At 42.4% G+C, this 6,330-nt stretch overlaps 1 pseudogene; it reads right to left on the bottom strand.

Annotated features, from left to right (window-relative positions):
- Nucleotides 1-1,644: 1,644 nt before the first annotated feature.
- Nucleotides 1,645-5,927, bottom strand: LOC148388039 (uncharacterized; annotated as a pseudogene).
- Between the last annotated feature and the right edge of the window lie 403 nt (nt 5,928-6,330).

Below are 6,330 nucleotides of genomic sequence, written 5' to 3' on the forward strand. Positions count from 1 at the left end.
TAGTTTGACCCCGGTTATAGTGATACAGAAACTTTTTAAGGGTGTTCTTATGTTTAAGATTTTGAAGTTGTGATTCCCCCTTAATTTATAATCTCCCTCCCGATTCCTAAATAAGTTTTGGATATTTTCTGGTAGTTGTTTTGCTTTTGCCCTATACATGATGATTGCTGTTTGATATAAGATACTATGTCAGTGAATTTCAATAGTTTGGATTGTATGAAAAGTGGATTTGTGTGTTCCAGGTAGTTGACTTTATGAATAGTCGTTATTCCTCTTTTCTGCAGAATGATAAGTGGCTGTAGCGAAGTTTTATAAGTATTCCCCCAAACCTCAGCACAGCAATGCAAATAGGGCAAGACAAGAGAACAATAAAGTGTACGAAGTGAATGATAATCCAGTAATTCTTTTGCTTTGTATATGACTGCCATGCTTCTTGAAATTTTAGACTTTATGTTTTTGATGTGTGGCTTCCAACTCAGCCTGTCATCTATTATAACCCCAAGAAATTTGTTTTCCTGAACTCTTTCAATTTCAGTCCCATCTATTTCTATTTGTATCCTTATGTTCGCTTTGCCAAATACCATAAACTTGGTCTTACTTACATTTAATGATAATTTGTTCCAGTCGAACCACATTTTTATTTTTTTCATTTCCTCATTCAACACTGATTCCACTTGTTGGATGTTATCACCTGAACAAAAGATCTGCAAAATTGATGAGTTTTAGTTCTTTAGAGACTTTGCACATGTCATTTATATACAAAATAAGCAATTTAGGGCCTAAAACTGACCCTTGTGAAACACCACAAGCTATGTCCAAATATCCAGAGCAGTGATTACCCAACTTTACATACTGTTGCCGTTCTCGCAGATAATCCTTTATCCAGTATAATACTAATCCCCTTATCCCATATTTTTCTAATTTATTGAATAGTATATTATGATTAATTGTGTCAAAAGCTTTTTTGAGGTCAATGAAAACTCCTACTGCATGTCATTTGTTATCTATTGCATCTGTGATTTCCTCGATTGATTCCATTAATGCCTGTGCTGTTGATCTGTTTACTCTAAAACCATATTGATTTTCTGCAAATAATTTATGTTTTTCCAAAAATCCATCCATTCTACTGTTAAAAAAACGTTTCCAATATTTTTGAGAGTTGTGGCAATATTGAGATAGGTCTGTAGTTTGTAAAGTTGTGTTTGCTCCCAGTTTTATAAAGAGGAATAACCTTAGCAATTTTCATCTTCTTTGGGAATGTACCAGTTAAAAATGACAAGTTACAGATGTACACAAGTGGCTTTGAAATCCCCTCAAAGATTTGCTTAACTAACATCATATCAATCTCATTGCAGTCAGTAGATGTTTTATTTTTGCATTGTTTTACAGTGTTAATGATTTCATTTTCATCAACTGCCTTCAAAAACATTGAGTGAGGATTCCTTTCTATTAATTTATCTCTGTTGCCTACATCTGGCGCTGGAATCTGTATGTTTTTTGCTATTTGAGGCCCAACATTTACAAAGAACTGATTAAAACTGTTTGCCACTTCTTCCATATTATAATTTTCAGTATCATTTATAACAAAATATTTAGGTAATTTGTGTTGTTCGGTACCTTCTCTAATAATGTGGTTTAGGAGAGTCCACATCCCCTTAATATTATTTTTGTTATCCTCTAATTTATGCTTATAATATTCTTTCTTACTTAATCTTATAATATTGGTTAATTTATTCTTATATCTCTTATATTTATCTTCAGCGCCTTCTGTTCTGTTTTATGAAGTTCCTATAGAGTAAATTTTTCTTTTTACAGGCATTTCTTAAGCCTTTCGTCAACCATGGACTGTTCTTATATTTAGTTTTTTTATTATATTCCTTGATTGGACAATGCTTATTATATAATGAAGTGAATATAGTCATCAATTTATGGTATGCATTATTTACATCTTTTTGTTTATATATTGCATCCCAGTTCTGTTCCATCATGTTTTAGAGTAGCAATTGTCTCATCTGTCCTAATTCTTCTTTGTTGTTTATACACCCCAATTTCAGATTTGAAATTATTGTCATATACTGTGAACACTGAAAGATGGTCAGTAATATCAGTAATTAATAACCTGCTTGTTGTCCTGTTTTCTATTATATTGGTGAATATGTTATTTATCAGAGTAGCACTCTGTGATGTTACTCTCGTGGGTCTAGTGATTGTAGGAAAGAGACTCAGGCTATGCATTAAATTTAAAAAATCATCAATATTTTGTTGCTTATTTGGATTTAATAGATCAATGTTATAATCCCCGCAAATAAAAATATTTTTGTTGCCTTTTTGTATAATCACACTTTCTATCCATTCTGTGAATGTCTCAATGCTAGAACCAGGAGCTCTATAGACACAGCTTATAATAATGTCTTTTTTCTTTTCAACACAAATCTGTATCGTGGGACGTTCAAGAGGATTGTCCACCACCTGTGTCTTAGCCTCTACAATCTTGAATTTTATATTCAAATCAACATAGACTGCAACACCACCCCCACCTTTACTCTGTCTGTTATTATGTATGAATTCATAGCCTTCCATCTCAAAGTGCATTCCCTTCTCAGTCATAATCCAGGTCTCAGAAATAGTTATTATATTAAATGGTTGTTTGAATGTGTTTAAGTAATCCCGAATGCTACTAAAATGTTTATATAGACTCCGGCTATTGAAATGGATAATAGATAGCTTATCTTTTGTTAAGCTGTCCATATTGTACTGATCATTGCTGTAATAATAACATGTGTTGTTTGTGGTGGAGAAGAAATTATTATCTGGGTCAACGTCCTGATCTATGTCCAGAGTGCTGCTTTCACTGTAATGTTAGTTGGAGTTGTTCATGTTCTTGTATCCACTGTGTTACATGTCCATTGTTACTTGATGTAGGTTGAGTAGTGTCCCTGAGCATTATGTTTGTGTTTTGTGTTGTTACCTCCATTCAGTTCCAAGTCCACTCCAGTTGATTTTCTATTGAGGATACTTATTCGAGCTTTTCCAGTTCCTCAATACTCCTCACCATTAGTATCTTGGCCTCTTCTGGTGATCCATTAAGCTTGATGTATATCTTGCAATTTCTGGTCCATGTACTCTGTATTTTTTTCATTCTTCTCAAGTGACGTGCTTTCTTTGCAATATCCACATTGGTCTTTGTCAAATGTTCATTGATGTACGTAGATGTCTGTGCCTTTGAGCAACTTACCCTGCTTTAGAAGTGCAACTTTGTGCTTCCTGTTGACAAATTTCAGAATGACTGCTGGCTTGTCATTACTGTTTCTTCTGGGCAGTGGATGACATGCTTCAACCTGGTTGGAGTCCATAGTTATTCCTTTAGTTTGCAGAAACTCAGCTACCTGTTGCTCGGCTGAGCTTGCATGTTGCTCACAGCCATCGTTACCTGCCGTCACTGCCCTTGCATAAGATATAGGTTTAATTGCTTTTCCCGTGATGACAATGTCATTTATTCTTGTATATGTCCGCTACCTGTCCGTGTGTATATATGTACTGATATGAATGAGACCCAGGACGACAACTGTTGCTCAAGTCTCTGTCTGTATTCAACTGCCGCCCCTGCGTCATGACGTCACACAACCCAGCATAACGTCTATAACATCTCCCCTTTTATAGATGGTAACTTAAACATGAAGATCAAATTTAACTTCCAACAATATGTCTCCCCCACTTGTCTTTACATATCAGCAAACACTTAAACAACTCCTAACTCACATTTCAAAGAACAGAGTACAACATGTATTGGTTTTTTTTTGTTTTTTTTTCCACACACATTTGTTCCCGTCAACAACCCAATTGACCTCAAGGCCCCACAGTACCCACACAGCTCACAAGTCCAGTCTCTTCGGCACTCTTACAAGCCTGCCACTGGCCGTCCTGCGCCCTGGCACAGGTGTATGTAGAGGCGATCCATTCTGAGGCTGGTGGACGTCACTCTGCCCCTGCAGTGTGACCTCCTGGGCGACTGTGTCAGTGTCATAATTAGTGCCAATCGCGTCGTCAGGTGGATCCCCGGATTGGTCAGCTGGTGGGCTGTTGTGCTGCACTCCGTGCTGCCCAGGCATTGCGGCGTTACTCTCCGCAGGTCGCAGATCCACCCTGTTACGGCGGTACAGTGTCCCTTCGACGTCCACCAGGTATGACCTGGGGCCCACCAGCTGTAAGCACACTCTTCTTCGCCACCTGCCCATCCTGTCCCCAGGCAGGGGCTTCATCCCTATGTCCTGTCCAATACACAACTCAGGCAGATCTCTGGCTGATTTGTCATACCAGAGTTTGGCAGTCTGGTGTTTCACTCGCAGCCTGTCTGGAACCCCCGCCACCACACTCGGCTCCAAGAGTGTGGCGTTCTCAGCCTGCGAGACATCAGTCTCTGCGCGGGGCTGCTCAATCATGCCTTCCGTAGGCGTATTCCTGCACTGCAAGATGGCCAGCCAAGGGTCAGTCCCCGCCCTTGCTGCCCTCTTGCACAGGCTCTTGACAATCTTCACGGCTGACTCAACCTTCCCATTTGATTTTGGGTACCTGGGAGAGGATTTGACATGGTCAAAGTCCCAGTCTCTCGTAAACCTCCTGAACGTTTTGCAGTCGAACTGGGCACTACAGTCTGTAATTACCCGGTCAGGCTGACCGTGCCGTGCAAACTGGGCCTTGCACCTCAGCACCGTGGTCTCAGCTGAAAGATCTGGGAGCAACTCTATTTCCCAGAAATCCGAATAATGATCAACCATGATCAGAAAGTCCTTGCCGGCCTGCGTGAACAGATCCATGCTGAGGATCTGCCATGGTCGTGTAGGGAGTGCATGGGACATCATCCTCTCCCGCTGTTGTCCGTGTGCATATTCATTGCAGGCTGAGCACTGGCTCACATAGTCCTTGATCTCACTGTGCATGTTGGACCAGTATACCGTGTCTCTGGCCTGTCTGTAACAGGCATCTCCTCCTACATGGCTGGCATGGATGCGTTTCAACATTTCAGCACACAATTATTTGGGCACTATGACCCGCTGACTCTTGAAAAGCACTCCATCCTGTGCGCTGATCTCGTCCCTGATTGACCAGTATTCTCTGATTTCCAATGGAGTGTCCTCCCGGCGATCTGGCCAACCCCGGAGCACTACCTCTTGCAAAAGCTGAAGACTCCCATCACCCACTGTACGCAATTTTATCTGCCTCAGCCGCTGGCTGGTGACGTTCAGATGCTCAGCCTGATTTATCTGTTCAGTGTCCACTTGTGCTCTCTGCATGCAGCAAACAGTTTGTTTCGTATATCTCGTGCCAGGCCCCTGCGGTGAAGCCGTGGCCCTACTCAAGGTGTCACCGATGTGCATGTCGGGCCCTGGCTTGTACACCACCTTCAGATTGTAGCCCTGTAGTGTGAGCAGCATGCTCTGGAGTCGTTTGCGCGCTGAGAGGAGTGGCTTGGTGAAGATGGAGATGAGTGGCTTGTGGTCGGTTTCTGCTGTGATCTCCCCCCGCCCATACAGGTAGTAATGAAATCGCTGACACGGGAACACTATGCTCAGACATTCCTTTTCGATTTGTGCATAGTTCTGCTTCGTATGAGTAAGTGCCCGTGAAGCAAAGCTTACCGGCTGATCCTCCTGCAGTAGGCAACAGCTAAGTCCCTTCTGACTCGCGTCACTCTGTATGGTGACTGGCTTGGTCACATCGTAGTATCGCAGGATCGGGGCCAACGTGACGAGTCGCTTAATCTCCTCGACTGCTGCGTCGTGTTTTGGCAGCCAATGCCATGGAACATCCTTGTCCAACAATCTCCGTAGTGGCTCACACACCTCAGAGAGGCGTGGCGTGAACCTTGCGAGGTAGGTCACAAACCCAATGAATCGCTGCACGGCCTTGGCGTCCTCGGGGTGTGGCATGTCCTGGACCGCTCTGATTTTATCCGGGTCTGCTCTAAGGCCTTCCGCTGATAGGATGTGTCCGTGAAACTTGACCTCTCTGACCCTGAACACTAGTTTCTTTAAACTCAGTCTCAGCTTTACCTCCCTGCATCGTTGCATGAGTGCTAACAATTTTGTATCATGGTCCCGTGTGGCTATCTCATCTGTCCCCCCCACACCCCACAATCAATATGTCATCTGCTATAGGTTCCACCCCATCTAGCCCTGCCAGTAGCTCATGCTGCTTTCGCTGGTAAATCTCTGGGGCCACAGACACTCCAAACGGCAGCTTTAACCACCGCTTCCTGCCCCACGGTGTCCAGAACGTGGTGGTGTAACTGCTCTCTTTGTCTAATCTGCACTGTAGAAAGGCATCTCTTGC

This window comes from Syngnathus floridae, chromosome 13 (assembly GCF_059516105.1).
Source record: "Syngnathus floridae isolate MCC-2025c chromosome 13, RoL_Sflo_1.0, whole genome shotgun sequence".
NCBI lineage: Eukaryota > Metazoa > Chordata > Actinopteri > Syngnathiformes > Syngnathidae > Syngnathus > Syngnathus floridae.